Raw genomic sequence first — 17,181 nt, 5'->3', positions numbered from 1 at the left:
TACCTAACTTGATAACTAGAAGGATTTTTCCTCCAAGTGCTAATTCTGTTTGCCTGTTGTTTCTTTGGGACTTGGAGCAATTAGCATCTATGGGAAAACTTCCTGTATACCTAACACACTTCCCCCCTTTTAACCAATAGTCTGTTTTCTTTTTTCTAAGTCTATTCTATTTGAAAGTTGTTTTTTCCCTTCTTTTGGTTTCTCTACTTCTCCCAGTGATTTCATTATGATTCCTTTCAAGACTGTCTTTGAAAGCAAAATGCAATAACATTCAAAAACCATAAACTCTTCCTACCTTTGTTTTTCCTTCCTACCCTTCCTACTCCTTGTGGAGAGGGGGAGGGAAGGCTTTAAAGAAATAACCCTGTTGAAAGGAAGGGGTTGAAGACATTCTAGCTTCCCTAAGAGTAAACGGCTAGGATACCAGGAGATCAAAGAAGGAAATAATGAGCATTCTTCAATATACAAGATTAATCATTTCTGCTCAGTGGTTATTAAAGGGAGAAAGAAACCAAATGGGAACAATTTTGGTTCTCTCGTGTTTTATACCCAAGGCTAGTGCACAGTATTCCGTCCGCATCCAACTGCACGTGGCCTTCAAGAGCGAGCTGCGGATCATCGAATAATCATCCATTTCCAAGTGGTCTAATGACAGCGTGTATAAAGGTGGCTCACTTAAAACCTTCCATTTACAGTCACAGGGCACCAATTGTTGCTAATTTTAAGTAGGCCACCCCATACAGTGCACCCTCCAAAACAACACCGTTCCACCGTTCATCCCGCATCCATTCCTTTTTCTTTCACAGAAAATATTTGATATTTCAGAATCTTGTTCACGCATTGACGTGAAAATACTTTTCACCCAGAACTCATCCATCTGAGACCCCGGGGATGTCAAATTTCTGTCATTTGCTTATGAAGCCAAGGGCAGGCAGTCCCCTGCAAAACCCTTACCAAGGCCTACTTCTAACACTTCCCCAGTCTTTCTGTGTGAGAGTATTGATCACCGTAATTTATGTTCTACTGCAGTGGGGTGGCTCTGCACATCCGGAACCCCCTCACTTGCCCGCAGCGACTAATTGTCAAACCACCCCTGGAGCGGGCGGAATATCTCATCTGGGGGCCAAGGGTTTCCAGACTTTGTTCTCCGGCCTTAAAGATGAGGTGCCGGCGCTGAAAGCGACGGACACCAGGGTGGATTTCACCGTGTTGGGCCGCGTGCCGGGAGGAGGTGGTCGGCTGCGGCGGGTGCCCCACCTGTCGGCCCTCCAACCCTTCTCCGCCCCTCCGTTGCGCGCGTAGCGGCCCCTCCCTCCCGCGAGCGCGGGGCCGAGGGTCTGCGGCAAGCGGCGCGCGCCGCGGACACCGGTCCCCCGCGGCGGTTGGGCTTGTGGGGCAGTAGAGCGGCTGGCGCGGCGCGCGCAGCGAAGACCCTGCCGGTCGCGGCGCCGGGGGCACGCGCTCGTGCGCTCGTTTGGTGCGCGCGCGCACGGCTCCGCCCCGCCCTCCCTGCGCGCTCCCGCCAGGCCCGCTCTCCTCCCCCACCCCCCGGCGCTGACGGGGTGGATCCAGCTTAATCCCCTCCCCGGAGCGGCGGCGGCGGCGGCGGCGGCGGGCGCTGAATGAGAGACGCCGACTGCTCGGGTCGCCGGGCGCTAGCCTAGGCGGTGGTGGCCGGCGGTGGTGGCGGCGGCGACGACGAAGCCTGAAGCCGCCGTCGTCTTCCCATCCTTCGAGGCGACGGCCGCGGCTGCACAGGTCGGTGCTCTGGCCGCGGGCCCGGTGCGGAGCCTCGGCGGGCGGTGCGGGGGAGGGAAGGTGGGTGCGCTGCGCCCCCCGGGCGGCGCGGAGCTGCAGCGGCGGCGGCGCGGGGAATGGCGGCGGCTCCGGCGCTGCGGTGTGGAGCTGTTGGCCGCGGGCCCCGGGGCTGCTCGTCCTCGGCACGGAGAGGGGGCTGCGGGGCTCCGGCTGAGGGTGGAGGGTGCTGGGGGCCCGGGGCCGCGCCTCCCTCGGCGGCTCGCTCTCGGAGGCTGGAGGCGGCCGGGCGGTCCCAGCTCCCGGTCTCTGTGGCGAGACCGGGGGCGCGGTGGCCCCCTGAGGCAGCCTCGCTCTCCCTTCTGGGTGGCGAAAGCCCCTGGCCTCCGCCCGCGCTGCCCTGGCTGCCGGCTGTGCCTCAGCCTCCCTTCAGGTGAGCGGGAGTCCGGACCAACGCGCCGGGACCGCGGAGCCGGGCCACACCCCCTCCCCTGGCCCTGGCGCTGCGCCCCCGAAGCCGGCAGCTGAGCCGGCAGCCCGCGAACCCGCGCCCGCGGTCAGGGTGACCTGTTGCCGAGCCCCCGCAGCCCGGGTCGCCCGCCAGCCCCGGGCCGGGAGAGGCTGGTCCTGCGCTGGCCTCGGGCCGGGCGCGCGGCGTGGTGCGGGGCCGGGGGCGCGGCCGGGGGTCGGGTTGCTGTACGGATGGGAGCGGGCGGATCGAGCAAAGAGATTCCGGACGGATCTGATCAAACACTTGCAAAGTCGGGATATCTGTCTGCAAATATCTGGAATTCCATTGCAGTATGGGATTTAGGTAGGCTCATAAACACCGGGTTTTGGAGGTGATTTGACAGAAACCCGAGCTAAGCGTGAGGAGCTAATATCTGGAAAATAGCCATAAACCTGTGCGGAGCTAAATTACCCTCCCACCTACCCCCCTCGGAGCTCTTTTCCTGTAGCTGTGTGTTGTGTAGACGCAGGCCAGTTTCAGTGTACGTGGGCGTGTTTGGGAAGAAGCTGCGAGCTGATAGGAGGTACCTTCGTACAAATGTTAATTTGTTTGAACTGGGAGGGGTAAGGGAGGAGGAAGAAAGGGCACTGATGTTAACTGTGGAGGAGGGGCAATTGAAACACTAAATTCCTGTTTAAGAGAGCGCTAAAAAGGAGTATCTAATAACCGCTGTTTAATACCGTAAAGTAGGAAACACAGGCAGCAATTAATTGTGTTTTATCTTTTATGTGCCCTGGATTTTTTTTTTTTTTTTCCTTCTCCAACGCTTGTAGTTTTTGTAGAGAGCCTTGTTTTTGTACCGGTGTTTATGAATTGATTTTGTTGTATTTTTGTATTCACCCGTCAGATCTACTCTTGTTTAAGTCTCTTTGAAGATGACCATCAGAATCTTGGAAAACTTCGATCCATGCGTATATTATTGCATTCACAGATCACAGCTTGCTAGCCATAAAGCCTGTTCCACCCAGATAATAATGCTTGTGCAAGTTGGGTAGAATCATGAATATAATGTATATTACTGTACTGTTACTGCTGAATATCTTACTGTAGACTTTAGAATTATATGAAGGAACTTACCAAACAGTGTCACCTTAATAAAAGTAACTTCTCTAATTCAAGCTTTGTGAGTCTGAAGTTTATAATACAGCTTTAAAAATTTGGAAAATAACTTGTCTTACTAGCTTAAAGATCAAATAAAGAATACTAGATGACTTCTTGTATACATTATTCTAAGCTTGGTTTATTTTCCCTTTTAAAAATTCAATATAGTTTTGAAATATACTCATTTTATTTAACCTTTAATTAAGGACTTTGACTTTTCAAAATATTTTGTGTGGACTCCAGAAATACTGTTCACTTTGCCTAAATTATTCCATATTGCAACAGAACTCTAAAGATAGTGTTTGGTTTATCAAGATTGCAGCATGCCTCTTCTAATATATGTGTATATTTTGATATTAGAAAAGAAAATTTCTTGAGGAAAAAAACCTAAAAAACTGGCTTTGTGAATCTTTTACTTTGTGTGTTACATACCAGTAATAGAGTTGTGTTTTCAAATACATAGTATGTGTCTTTTTCAGTTTACTGTGTCATTGTAATTGAGACTGTGGTTGTTTGTACCCAGTGATGGATATATATATAAGTGAAAATATTCTGTTGCAACTTTACACACTTAAGCTTTAGTCTAGAAGCCCAGTTTACTCATTCCATCATTCATTCATTCCACACATACTTATTGAGTACATGTTTGGTGCCAGTTAGGTGCCTCCGAATTTTTGATACAACAGAAAAAGACAGGTCTGTGCTCTGGTGGAGTTTAAAGACTAAATGAGTAAATAATCTGTTAGTCATTGTCAGATAATGCTGTTTGTTTAATGTTAGTTTTAAAGGTTAAGAAGTAAAATCACCTGTGATGAGTTTTGGTTAAGGATATTGTTCGTGTTTTTTCCTTCTAAGAATAGTGGGAATTATTACTGAGTGAACAAAAGCATTAAGACAGTTGTTTAAGAAATATGCTGAGGTTTATATACATTGGGTATCTGGTTCCCAAGTATAACCAAAAATAAATATTCTACCTGAAGTCAGATGATGTGCAGTTTGCATGTGGTTAAACAACTTTAGTCTTTTGGTTTGTATAGTTAAATGTTTGCTAAAAATAGTCCCTCTTGGCACTTGTTTATGAGGAAGTCTAATTTTTTTTTAAGTCTAAATTTTTAAAAACATCATCTTTTCTTGGAACGCCTGGGAGGTTCAGCCTGTTAAGCCTCTGCTTCCAGCTCAGGTCATGATCCCAGGGGTCCAGGGATGGAGTCCTGCTTTTGGCTCCCTGCTCAGCGGAGAGCCTGCTTCTCCTCTGCCTACCTCTCCCCCTGCTGTGCTCTGACAAATAAATAGTCTTTAAAAAAAAAAAAAAAAAACCTACATTTTCTTTTTCTGGCTGTGTGTGTGAGTGGACCAGTGTCCCACTCTTCTTCCGTAGACTCTGATAGCCATTTTTGCTGAAATCAGAAAAATTTGGAAGTGATAGTTTTCTTTTTTGTTTAAAATATGATTATTGGTGTAGTTCTTTGTGATCACAAAGCTTTTTAATATGCATTATTGATACTTAAATATATGGATACTTCTCATTGACAGAGCTGCTAACTTTGTTGTTGTTTTAAAGATCTACTTATTTTAGAGAGCGTGCACGCGCATGAGTGCGCGCTTCCGAGGGGAGGAGCCGAGGGAGAGGGAACATAGTGGATCCCCAAGCGGACTCCTGACACATGGAGCCCTTGTGGGGTTCAGTCCCAGGACCTGGAGATCATGACCCCAGCCAAAATCAAGAAGAGTTGGATGCTCAACTGACTGAGCCACCCAGGCACCCCCCAGGACTGCTGTCTTTGTAGGCATTATTATCTCAATTTTAGATGTGAAAGCACAAGGCCTGTGAGCAAGCAGTCATCCCAAACCTGAGTCGTAGCTGTTGCTGTACTGCAGTGCTCCATCTTAGGATGGTAGAGCTTGGTGGGGAGAGCATCAACATCCGTGCGTACAGTTGTTACTGGTTTGCTTTTCCAGAAATTTCTAAATAACATTTAAACTTTAAACCCTACCCTAATTGAAACAGTTGGATTTAACTTTCTTTTTGCGAGTTAAACTTTAAAACCTATTTAAAATCCAAAAGTATCGCTATTACAGGATTTCTTCTCCTTTGTTGTCCCCAGTTCTTGGTCAAGAATGAAGAGAGAGACCAGAGAAGAATGGTGGCAGCAAACCTTACTGAGTGATAGTACAAAGCTCCTGACGCGGGAGGGGACCCAAGAGGGTTGCTTATTTGGCATTTAGATTTAGGGTTTCTTCCTTGTTGTTTGAAGCGTGTGTGTGTGTGTGTGTGTGTGTGTGTGTGTGTGTGTATGTGTGAGAGAGAGAGAGTGAGAGCGATTGTGAACAGGGGGAGGGGAAGAGGGAGCAGCAGACTCTGCAGAGCAGGGAGCCCTGTGCCAGTCTTGATGGGGGACTCAATCCCAAGACCCTTGGATCATGACCTGAGCCAAAGGCAGATGCTTAACTGAGCCACCCAGGCACCCCTAGAACTAGGGGTCTTTATGGGCTTGTTGGCAGGCGGTGTTTTAATCAGATTAACTCCCTGCGCCTGTCATCCAGTCAGGTTTTTGTCATCTACCTATCAGTGGGAGAGGTGGTGGGCTCCTTATTAAATCCTTCTAAGGGTGGTTTCCTCTTTGGGGCTGGGGGGTTTGTCCCTGCCTGCCTTTCTTTCATTCATTATCATTTATTGTGCTGTATAAAAAAGACACAGTTTTGGTGTACTTTTAAGGTATAAGTATTTTGGGCATAAGATACATTAAAATCCTACTTTTTGAATATGAGGTTCTATTGTATAACAGCCATATTTGGGATAAAGTTATCCCTTCAACCTTAATACATTTTTTTTAGTTACTCAATTTTCAGTGAAAAGATAATTCAAGAGATTGAAACTCTACCTCAGCCCTCTGAGTGAGGGTCCTTTGAAAGGAAAGTGAATGTTTTGTATTACCCTGTAAATTGTTTCTTTAAAGGCGTCTTATTCCCAATGTTTAGTGTTTAATTGTAGTGAGAGAATGAAGATCGGATATGATGAATTTTGGTAACTTGGAATTAAACTGAAATCCTTCTTGAATAATTTGTTGAGCTTTTGATTTAGGAAAACTTTTAACTGCATAGTTAAAATACAAACATCTACATATTCTATAGAAAAAAGTTTGAGTATAAATTTATGTGGTAACTTTAATATGTAATGGCTAGCTATGGATATAGGAAGAGTATAAATAGCGGTATTCCTGTGACTTTAGGTCAAGGGTGCCTAGCAATTTGTGTGCCACTGAGAACTTCAGTGTAGGCTCTTGAATGATACTTTGCTTTGGAGTATGAAAGGCTTAAAATGAAGCTCTCACCTTGAACTTAATTGATACCCTCCTGTAATCCTACTTTCATGACGTTTTCTCAAAACACATTTTCATTTTTAGGTTGATTTCCTTTTTGCTAATTCTTGGAAGGACCCCTTTTCTGAAAACTCTACTGAAGTAGCATCCTTACCACACTCTACCCTTACCTTTATTTTTCTTCACAACATTAATTTAGCTGACATTATAGCATACATTAATTTGTTTATTATTTTTTTCCCTTTGGATATAAGTTTCATGAGGGCAAGGGCTTTTTTCCCTGCACTATTGTGTTCCTAGCACCCAGAAGAGAACTTAGCACATAGTCAATACCTAGGTAATATTTGTGGTGAGTGAATTAACTGACCTTAAATGACACAAAACCCATTTTTTTTTTAAACAAACACATTAATTGTTGACTTTAAATAATACAACTGCAGTTAAAAAGAAAATCGTACTACAGGACTTAAAATGAAAAACACCGTTCCCTGCTTCATTTTGGTATAACTTTCCTCTTACGTTCTGCTCTCAGAGCATTCAGTTTTGATACTTTTAGGTGTTTCTTCTGATATTTACTCCCATAGTTTAAAATACTTTTTGTTTTTCAACTTTAGATACTATCTCCTGGCTTGCTACTGTGGGAGCTGAGTCTGTGCTTTAGGATTCTTGGGCCATCTTGAACATCATCTTTTATCACCCAGTATATCATGCTTTTGGTTAAAGCAGTGTTCACTTTTCACATTATTATGACCCCGTAATATGTTCACCATTGACCTTTGCAGTGTACTATGATGATATTTCTTAGAGTAAAAATTTTTTCTTTTAAATTTTGCTTAGCTTCCCATTTGTCTCTGATTTTTTTTTTTTTTTTTAATTAAGATGTTGTCCCAGGATGTTTAAGCACATCAGATATTTGATTGCTCAGTTTTTTAAAAATTGGGAAAAACCTTAGGTCTTTCTATGCTTTTGCTCAAATCTACACGGTGGTTCTCGACTTCTGCCACCCAGGTTTAGCCCATGATTTGCCTTCAGGATTCTTGAGTTCTGTCTTTTGTCTTTATCAGAGCCTGTGGTCTCCAGATCCATGCCGCCTTCTTTCTCCATTTATACCTCTGTTTTAGAGAGATGCATCACTCTAACTTTCAAGAGAGAGAATGTATGAGGAGGTGAAATTTTTGAGATGTTTGTATGGCTGAAAATAGCTTGCTTCCATGCTAATAATACCTGGTTAATAATTTGGCTGGTTAGGGTATAGAATTCTAAGGTAGAAGAATTTTCCCTGAAGATTTAAGGGATTGCCTTATAATTTCCTAGTTTCAAGTGGTTATTCGAGAGTCTTGCCATTCAGTCTTCATCCTTAATAGGTGACCTCTCCCTGTTAAGATCCTTTTTTTTTTTGTCATGAGTATATCTGATACATCACTGATACTGTATGTTTCTTGTGTGGATATTACTTTATTTCTTGTGCATGGAACTTAATGGGCCCTTGCAACCAGCTGTGCCCATATTAGATGAGAGGAGAGATAATCTATAGTGGTCAGCAAAGTTTTCTTCAAAGGGCTAGATAGTAAGTATTTTAGGCTTTGTGGGCAAAACAGTCTCTGTTACTACTACTCAGCTTTACTTTAATAGCCTGAAAGCAGCCATAGATAGCATGGGCATGGTTTGCTGACTCCTGATCTATGTGCACAGGTGGAAGGATTAGCCTTTGCTTTAATAGGAGTACGGAGAGGTTATAGAAACAGGGAGAGAAGATGGAATACAGTTGACCCTTGAACAACACAGAGGTTGGGGCGCCAACCTCTGTGCCATCCAGAAGTCATATATGACCTTTGACTTCCCCAAAACTTAACTACTAATAGCCTATAGTTGACAGGAAACCTTACTAATAATTTAACAGCCAACACATATTTTGTATATTGATATGAATTATATACACATTCTCAAAGTAAGCTACACAAAAGAAAATATTACTATGAAAATTTTAAGAGAAAATACATTTACAGTACTGTACTGTATTTATTGGAAAAAAAAATCCACATATAAGTGGACCCACACAGTCAACCTTGTGTTGTTGAGGGGTCCACTGTTTATAGGCACAGATATGATAGTGGTGGCTTGGGCAGGGTTTCAGCTAAGGAAAATAAGTCACTGGTTGAGGATAAGGAAGAATAGGAGTCTATATTAGGGGTTTGAAAAGAGGGAAAAATACATCATATAGTCCTCTTTTTTTTTTTTTTTTAAGATTTTATTTATTTATGTGACAGAAAGAGATTGTAAGTAGGCAGAGAGGCAGGCAGAGAGAGAGAGAGGACGAAGCAGGCTCCCTGCTGAGCAGAGAGCCTGATGCAGGGCTCAATCACAGAACCCTGGGATCATGACCTGAGCCAAAGGCAGAGGCTTTAACCCACTGAGCCACCCAGGTGCCCCTATAGTCCTCTTTCAAAGAGTGGAAAAGAGAACAGAACAGAAGGGGGAAATACGGTGTGATTGCTGGGCAGCAGCATGAAGGGCCCACTTGAATGTCATGTCCCTGACTTTTACTAGGAATACATCTAACATCTCATCATTGTAAGATATCTTACTTTAGGTGGTTTTTTTTTTTTTCTTAAAATTTTAGATAGGGTTATTTTATTTATCTCATCAGAAATATTTTCATATGTGATATGTACATATATGTGTATATATTTTAATGCATACAAATTTAGCCTATATAATGCTTATATCTAGAGCAATGCCAAAAGAAAGTACTATAATTTTTTCTCCACGTGCAGACTTTGATTTAAGAATCATTCATTTGGGCTTGGGTGGCTGAGTTGCTTAAGCAACTGCCTTCGGCTCAGGTCATGATCCTGGAGTCCTGGGATTGAGTTCCGCATCCGGCTCCCTCTGTTTGGCAGGGAGTCTTTTTCTCCCTTTGACCTGTCTCCTCTCAAGCTCTTTCTCTCTCATTCTCTTTCTCAAATAAATAAATAATCTTTTTTTTTTTTTTTTTTAAACAGTCACTTATTTATCTGTTCATTTTTTAAAAAAGTCTTGGGGGGTACCTGGGTGGCTCTGGGATAAGCGTCTGCCTTTGGTTCGAGTCCTGGGATCGAGTCCACTCAGCGTGGAGTCTGCTTCTCTCTCTCTCTGTTGCTCCCCTTGCTTGTGCTTTCTCTCGCTCTCTCTCCTCTCTGTCAAGCAAATAAATAAATAAAATCTTAAAAAATGAAAGTCTTGGAGCGAGGCATTTGAGTGGCACAGTTGGTTGAGCCTCAACTCTTGGTTTCAGCTCAGGTTGTAATCTCATGGTTGTGAGATAGAGCCCGTGGGGCTCCCTGCTCAGCAAGGAGTCTACTTCAGATTCTCTCTCTCTCTCTCTCTCTCTCAACTAAATAAATAAGTCTTAGAAAATGCTCCATGACTGGGCGCCTTGGTGCCCTGTCATGGAGCATGGAGTCGGTTAAGCATCTGCCTTCTGCTGGGGTCATGATCCCAGGTGATGAAAAGTTCTAAAATTGAGTGGGGATGGTTTTACTTACCATTGAATCATGCAATTTATTTTTTAAAGTTTCAATTCCAGTATTGTTAACATGAAGTGTCATATTAGTTTCAGGTATACAATATAGTGATTCAGGAATTCTGTACATTAGTAAGTGCCCATCATGATAAATGTATTCTTAATCTTCTGAATTACACACTTTAAACAGGTAGGTTGTTATGGTATGGAAATTATATCTTAATAAAGCTGTTAAAATATAAGTTATGGCAAAAGTAATCAGTGATGTGAGGACATTGCCATCATATTTGAGGAAAACAGGATGCAGAGGAATATATAAAGTATCTCATTTTTTGTAAAACAACAAAAACCTAATGTATGTGTATTTGTGCATATGTGTGTAAGTGATCTAGGTGATCTAGTAAGGATGGAAAAATGTTGCACATTAAATATAAAGGTTTGTTACTATTTGAGCTAAGGTGAGAGGGAGAGAAAAAAGGGAAAAAATAACTGAAAGGAAAAGGGATTGATTTAGGGGGGGAAAAACAGCATATATGTAACATAATATCAGTTATGTAAAACACAAATCTTAAAATGAAAATGGTAGTTGTGTATGTGGTGAGATGCCAGATATTTTTCTTGTATTTTTCTGGGTTGTCTAATCCATTTTATTAATAGAAATATCTAAAAGTTAAGAGACAGTGCAAATAACATAAGTTGTGAAACCTGAAAAAACACAACTGCTTTTTTTCATAACTCCCAATAAGACACAATCCAAATGTCCATCGACAACAAAATGGACAGATAATATGTACTATGCTTTACATTGGAATACTACACATCAGCGAAAAAGGACTACTGCCCTTCCTGGGAAGTATGGGTAAATATCACAAACAAAATATTGAGCAGAAAAAGGCAGACACAGAGTATATACTGTATGATTCTTTTATTTTGAAGTTCAGGAAGAGGTCAAACTTACCTGTGTTGATAAAGTCAGGGTAGTGTTTAGGGGTTGAGACTAGAGAGGAGCAAGACTTCTAGAGTACTGGAGAAGTTCTGTTGTTCGTATAATGGTGGTTACGTGGGTGGCTATATAGTAAAAATTTCTTGAACAGTGTACCTTACATAAGTACATATTTTAGTCTTTAAAACTCAGTTAAAAAAAAGATTTAAAAAATCTGATCCTCGTATAAAAAAACCTTTGTATAGGGGTGCCTGGGTGGCTCATTGGGTTAAAGCCTCTGCCTTCGGCTCAGGTCATGATCCCAGGGTCCTGGGATCGAGTCCCACATTGGGCGCTCTGCTCCACGGGGAACCTGCTCCCTCTCTCTCTCTGCCTGCCTCTGACTACGTGTGATCTCTATCAGATAAATAAAATCTTTAAAAAACAACAACAACAACAAAAAACCTTTGTATATTTGCCAGTTATATTTCAGTTAAAAACCAATAGAAAACATTTTTAAATTAAAACAGGGGGGGAAAAATAGTCTTTGTGTACTTCCAGGAATAATTACATGACTTTCAAAGACATTTTCTCTATACTGTTATTTTTAATGGTTGCATACTGTCACGTTATGTAGATGTATCATTTTTTTAGGCAATCCCTTGATGGATATATAGGTTGTTTCTAACTTCTACATATTATAAACAGTGAAAGTTAGCATCCTTTTAAAATAAGTCTTCCTGTACTTTTCTGATCATTTCCCTTATGAATTCCTAAAACAAGAGTTGCTTGTTTAAGTACAAACTTAACAAACAAGTTAAGTACATTTGAATTCTTTCCCATTGTGTATAAGTGTGTATGCTATCACTGATTTGATGGTAAGCTTTAAAAGCACACATATTGATCTCTTTTGTGATAAATGCTTCCTGTTTTAATTTGCAGTTTTAAACATTTGCAGTGGAATTTTCATTTTCATGTTTTTGATTGTTTGTGCTACATTCTCCAGTTTCTTTTTCTTTTTTAACCTGTTTTCTCATATTCTTTTAAAAGCACAAGTCTTTTTGATTTAAAGTCTTTTTTTTTTTTTAAGATTTTATTTATTTATTTGACAGCTAGGCGGAGAGAGAGAGAGCACAAGCAGGGGGTGCAGCAGAGAGGGAGAAGCAGACTGTCAGCAGGGAACCCAATGTGGGGATTCATTCCTGGACCCTGGGGTTGTGATCTGAGCCCAAGGCAGGCACTTAACCAACTGAGATACCCAGGTGCGTTGATTTAAAATCTTTTAATGAAATAAATCAGATACACAAAAAGTATATAGAGTAGTACAGTTAACCCCTAACTTACATGATACATGAACAGTGGAGTGGAAACACCCTCTTAGTTAACTTTAATTAACATGTAAGAGCTTTTTTTTTTTTTTTTTTTTTTTTAAAGATTTTATTTATTTATTTGACAGAGAGAGATCACAAGTAGGCAGAGAGGCAGGCAGAGAGAGAGAGAGGAGGAAGCAGGCTCCCTGCTGAGCAGAGAGCCCGATGCGGGACTCGATCCCAGGACCCTGAGATCATGACCTGAGCCGAAGGCAGCGGCTTAACCACTGAGCCACCCAGGCGCCCCATGTAAGAGCTTTTTATTTATTAAGAATATTTAGTCATTTGTTGTAGATGTTTTCCCTGTTTTATCTTTTGTCAATTCAGTATCTTATTGAGCCTAAGATGGCTTTAGTTGTAAGATACACTATTTTATGTACAACTAAGAATAAATATATGCTTATGCTATCAGTTAAACCATGATATACTTGATTTTAAGAGACATCCTGATTTCAGAGAGGTTAAAAGGGGAGGATATACGTATCTTAGAATTGATGAAATAATGTTCACTGTCTGTGTCTTATATTTTCTTTTGTTATATCAGTATCTTGTTTCTTTTGTTAGTCTAGAAAGACTTCCTATGCCAAGATTTTTTTTTAATCACATATGTTTACTTCTAATATTTTTAAGGCTTAAATGTTTTTCATCTTTAATTCATCCAACTTATTTTAATGTAAGATCTAGTTCTTGTCTTTATCCAGTTGGATAGCCAAATGTCATAAAGATGATGCCACTAATGATTTTTTTTTTTTTTTAAAGATTTTATTTATTTGTCAGAGAGAGAGCGAGCGAGAGCGAGCATAGGCAGACAGAGTGGAAGGCAGAGTCAGAGGGAGAAGCAGGCTCCCTGCGGAGCAAGGAGCCCGATGTGGGACTCGATCCCAGGACGCTGGGATCATGACCTGAGCCGAAGGCAGCTGCTCAACCAACTGAGCCACCCAGGCGTCCCGCCACTAATGATTTTTTGAACAAGGAATGATATACTTCAATGTGCTTGCTTGAGAAACATTAATAAGCCTATGGATTTTGGTTGGGTCTAGTATCATTTGCATTTTCTATTAAATGTGCATCCTAACTTAGAGTTTAATTTTCATTGAAAGGGATGTGAATGTCAAAACTATGATTTCAGGTTGCCTTAAAATTCTAATAATGCATTTGCTTGGAATCAGTCAAATAATTTTATAATTTTGATTTTAAAAATATATATATATATTTTGCAACATAGTGGCTTTAATCCTGTGCTTAAAGTTTGTATGAATCTGGGCAAGTTTCTTTACCCTCAGTTTACCAATTTATAACTGGGCATTAGAGTATCTTCTCATAGGATCATTGTAAGGATTAAATGAGAGAGTGTAAGCAACGTATTTAGCTGAATTCTTCACTCTTCCTCTTTCAGGACCTTGAAGATCAAGTGTAAACACAGCTCTCATATCTGGGGTTACTCTAGATCTCTAAGGTTACTGAAGTAAGTTATTTGTTAGACCTCTTCTAGTCCTTGTTTAGATTCCCAAGATTTGACTAGAACATTTCTGGCCAGGGAATTAGTATGTAAGTTTGATCAGCATAGCTTATAAAAGAATGACCTGTAAGTTGTCACTAGGATAAACTCCGCTACTTTTCAGTTTTGATTTGTGGTTGTAGTGTTTGTAACTTTATGTGATTTAGATCCTGTCTCTTAAAGCTGGGGAGACCAGGGAAGTCTACTAAAAGAGTAATGTTTTGAGGATATCTTACAGATAAGAAACTGCACTTTTGACTTGCTTGTTTTTATCGACAGTAGTTTTGATTATTTTAGGTAGGCACAGTACTGTGTTATCATAGAGTTTTAAGATCTTGGGTCTTGCGCTCACTTACATCTTCTTGATGAAAGATGAAATCTTACATGTGAAATCACAGTAAATAGCATAAGACCATATGTAGTTACGTGTCAGATTGAAGAGCTGCTGACAGAGGAGAGGAGACTCAGTGAGGGGAGGGCCAGAGTGTTCCTTAATGAATTGTGTTTCATTGGGCACCTGGGTGGGGCCAGTTCTTGATTTCAGCTCAGGCCATGATCTCTCATGGTTGTGGGATTGAGCCCTGCACTGGGCTCTGTGCTGGACATAGAGCCTACTCAAGATCCTCCTCCTCTTTTCTCCTTCTCTTTCTCTCTCTTCCCTTCTCTTTAAAAAAAAAAAAAAAAGTATGTTTAAAGTATAAAGAGTATAATTAGGAAACCAGCACAACTGAAGAGAAAACAGTAAGAATTAGTCTTTTTGGTATGGTTTGGGTTGAAGAGTTTATTTGCAATGGGGTGGAAAATAGTTACATTTGATAAGGTGGGACAAGATTATTATAAGGTGGGATGAGAAAAGAATTGGGCATTTATACTGGGAGAAACAAAATTTCAAGTGAGAAATCATGAGGTGTGAGAGAGAGACAAGCCCAGAGCAAGAGATTGAAGATTCTGATTTCTGGCTCTGTGGATACCCTTCTTCCAATATTCTAGTACTTCCATGTTTCCTGCCCTTCTTGAGACCACATCCAGTTTTTTCCCCAGGGAAGAGTACAGGCTTTGGTGTCAGACTTTTAGCAGTAGAATTCTGGCTGTCGTCTTCTTCTTTTTTTTTTTTTTTTTTAAGATTTTATTTATTTATTTGACAGGCAGAGATTACAAGTAGGCTGAGAGGTAGGCAGAGAGAGAGGAGGAAGCAGGCTCCCTGCTGAGCAGAGAGCCCGATGTGGGGCTCAATCCCAGGACCCTGGGATCATGACCTGAGCCGAAGGCAGAGGCTTTACCCCACTGAGCCACCCAGGCGCCCTGTATTCTTTTTTTTTTTAAGATTTTATTAATTTATTTATTTGATAGATCATAAGTAGGCAAAGAGCCAGGCAGAGAGAAAGAGGGGAAGCAGGCTCCCCGCCGAGGGGAGAGCCCGATGTGGGGCTCGATCCCAGGACCTGGAGATGTCCTGAGCCTAAGGCAGAGGCTCAACCCACTGAGCCACCCAGGCACCTCCGAATTCTGGCTGTATTTTTTACTAACTTGTGGCCTTGCGCAGGTTAACTTCTCTGTCGCAGTCATATGAGCATCATAAATAATAGCTTTCTTTATAGGGTTGATAAGAAGATTAAATGAGATGACACAAAGCTTTTAGAATAATGCTAAGTGTATAACAGTTATTCAATAAATAGCATATCTGTATGATGTATATCATATACATGTCATAGACATATATAATGCTACTTGGGGTAACTTGAATTTCTTATAGCTTAAGGACCCTAAGAAGTTAATTTTCTTGCACATTTCACTTAGAATAGAGCAACCCAGGTGTAGGCAGGGTAAGAAATAGTATTTTAGGTATACAGCATTAAAAAAATGCTGTCTTAAGTAATTTGACTGTCTTGCTGTCTTAAGTAATTCTGGTTAGTATACTGTTAAAAGATTTTTATACTGCACTTGAAGTGGTATAATATCACTTGAAGGTAGACCATGTAAGTTAAAGGATGTATACCATAAATCCTAAAGCAATCCTATTTTTTTTTTTAAAGATCTTATTTATTTGACAGAGAGAGAGATCACAAGTAGGCAGAGAGGCAGGCAGAGAGAGAGGAAGAGAAGCAGGCTCCCCGCTTAGCAGAGAACCTGATGCGGGGCTTGATCCCAGGACCCCCGGCATCATGATCTTAGCCGAAGGCAGAGGCTTTAACCCATGGAGCCACCCAGGCGCCCCAGCAATCCTATTTTTTAAAAAGTTACAGATTACTCCAACAAAGGAGTTAAAGTGGAATCAGAAAATGTAGTTACTTAAAAAAAACAAAAACAAAAAACAAAACAACAACAAAAAGAAAATACAGTGTTTTAATCCAAAAGAAGGCATTAAAAGGGGAAAAAAGTATATGGAATAAATACGAAAAAATAGCAAGATGATAGGCTTACACCTAACCATATCGATAATCATGTCAAATATAAAAGGTCTGAAAATATTGGTTAAAAGGCAGAGAATATCAGATTAGCTAAAAAAGCAAGACCTAACTATATATCCTTGACTATAAGAAACATATTTTTATTTTTTAAATTTTATTTGTCAGAGAGTGAGTGAGCGAGAGAGCACTCTCAGTGGGAGCAGCAGGCAGAGGGAGAAGCAGACTCTGCACTGAGCAGGGAGCCTGATGCGGGACTTAATCCCAAGACCCTGGAATCATGACCTGAGCCGGAGGCAGACACTTAACTGACTGAGCCACCCAGGCATCCCAAGAAACATATTTTAAATTTAAAAGTGCAGGGGCGCCTGGGTGGCTCAGTGGGTTAAGCCGCTGCCTTCGGCTCAGGTCATGATCTCAGGGTCCTGGGATCGAGTCCCACATCGGGCTCTCTGCTCAGCAGGGGGCCTGCTTCCCTTCCTCTCTCTCTGCCTGCCTCTCTGCCTACTTGTGATCTCTCTCTGTCAAATAAATAAATAAAATCTTTTAAAAATAAATAAATAAATAAATAAATTTAAAAGTGCAAATAGGTTAAAAGTAAACACTGGAAAAAGATAGACCATACTTTAAAACAATAGACAGAAGTAAGAGTGGCTGTATTAATATATGACAAAGTAGACTTCATTTGGAGCAAGGAATATTTCCAAGGATAAAGGATATTGTTACATAATGATAAAGCAGTTGGTTAATTAAGAGGACATAACAGTTGTAAATATTTTTTGCCTCTAATAAGAGAA

The 17,181-nt window shown here is 41.3% G+C and overlaps 1 protein-coding gene across 3 annotated transcripts in view; it reads left to right on the top strand.

Annotated features, from left to right (window-relative positions):
• The first annotated feature begins 1,648 nt into the window (after positions 1 to 1,648).
• RALGPS2 (Ral GEF with PH domain and SH3 binding motif 2) overlaps positions 1,649 to 17,181 on the top strand; it is a 163,059-nt gene continuing 147,526 nt past the window's right edge. For all 3 annotated transcript variants that reach the window (XM_032317209.1, XM_032317207.1, XM_032317206.1), the window contains exon 1: positions 1,649 to 1,758. The gene's annotated coding sequence lies outside the window, so the exon portion shown is untranslated. The remainder of the gene's footprint in view (positions 1,759 to 17,181) is intronic.

Source organism: Mustela erminea, chromosome 17, assembly GCF_009829155.1.
Source record: "Mustela erminea isolate mMusErm1 chromosome 17, mMusErm1.Pri, whole genome shotgun sequence".
Taxonomy (NCBI): Eukaryota; Metazoa; Chordata; class Mammalia; order Carnivora; family Mustelidae; genus Mustela; species Mustela erminea.
The sequence above is the reverse complement of the archived record's forward strand: the minus strand, read 5'-3'. Positions and strand labels throughout refer to the sequence as shown.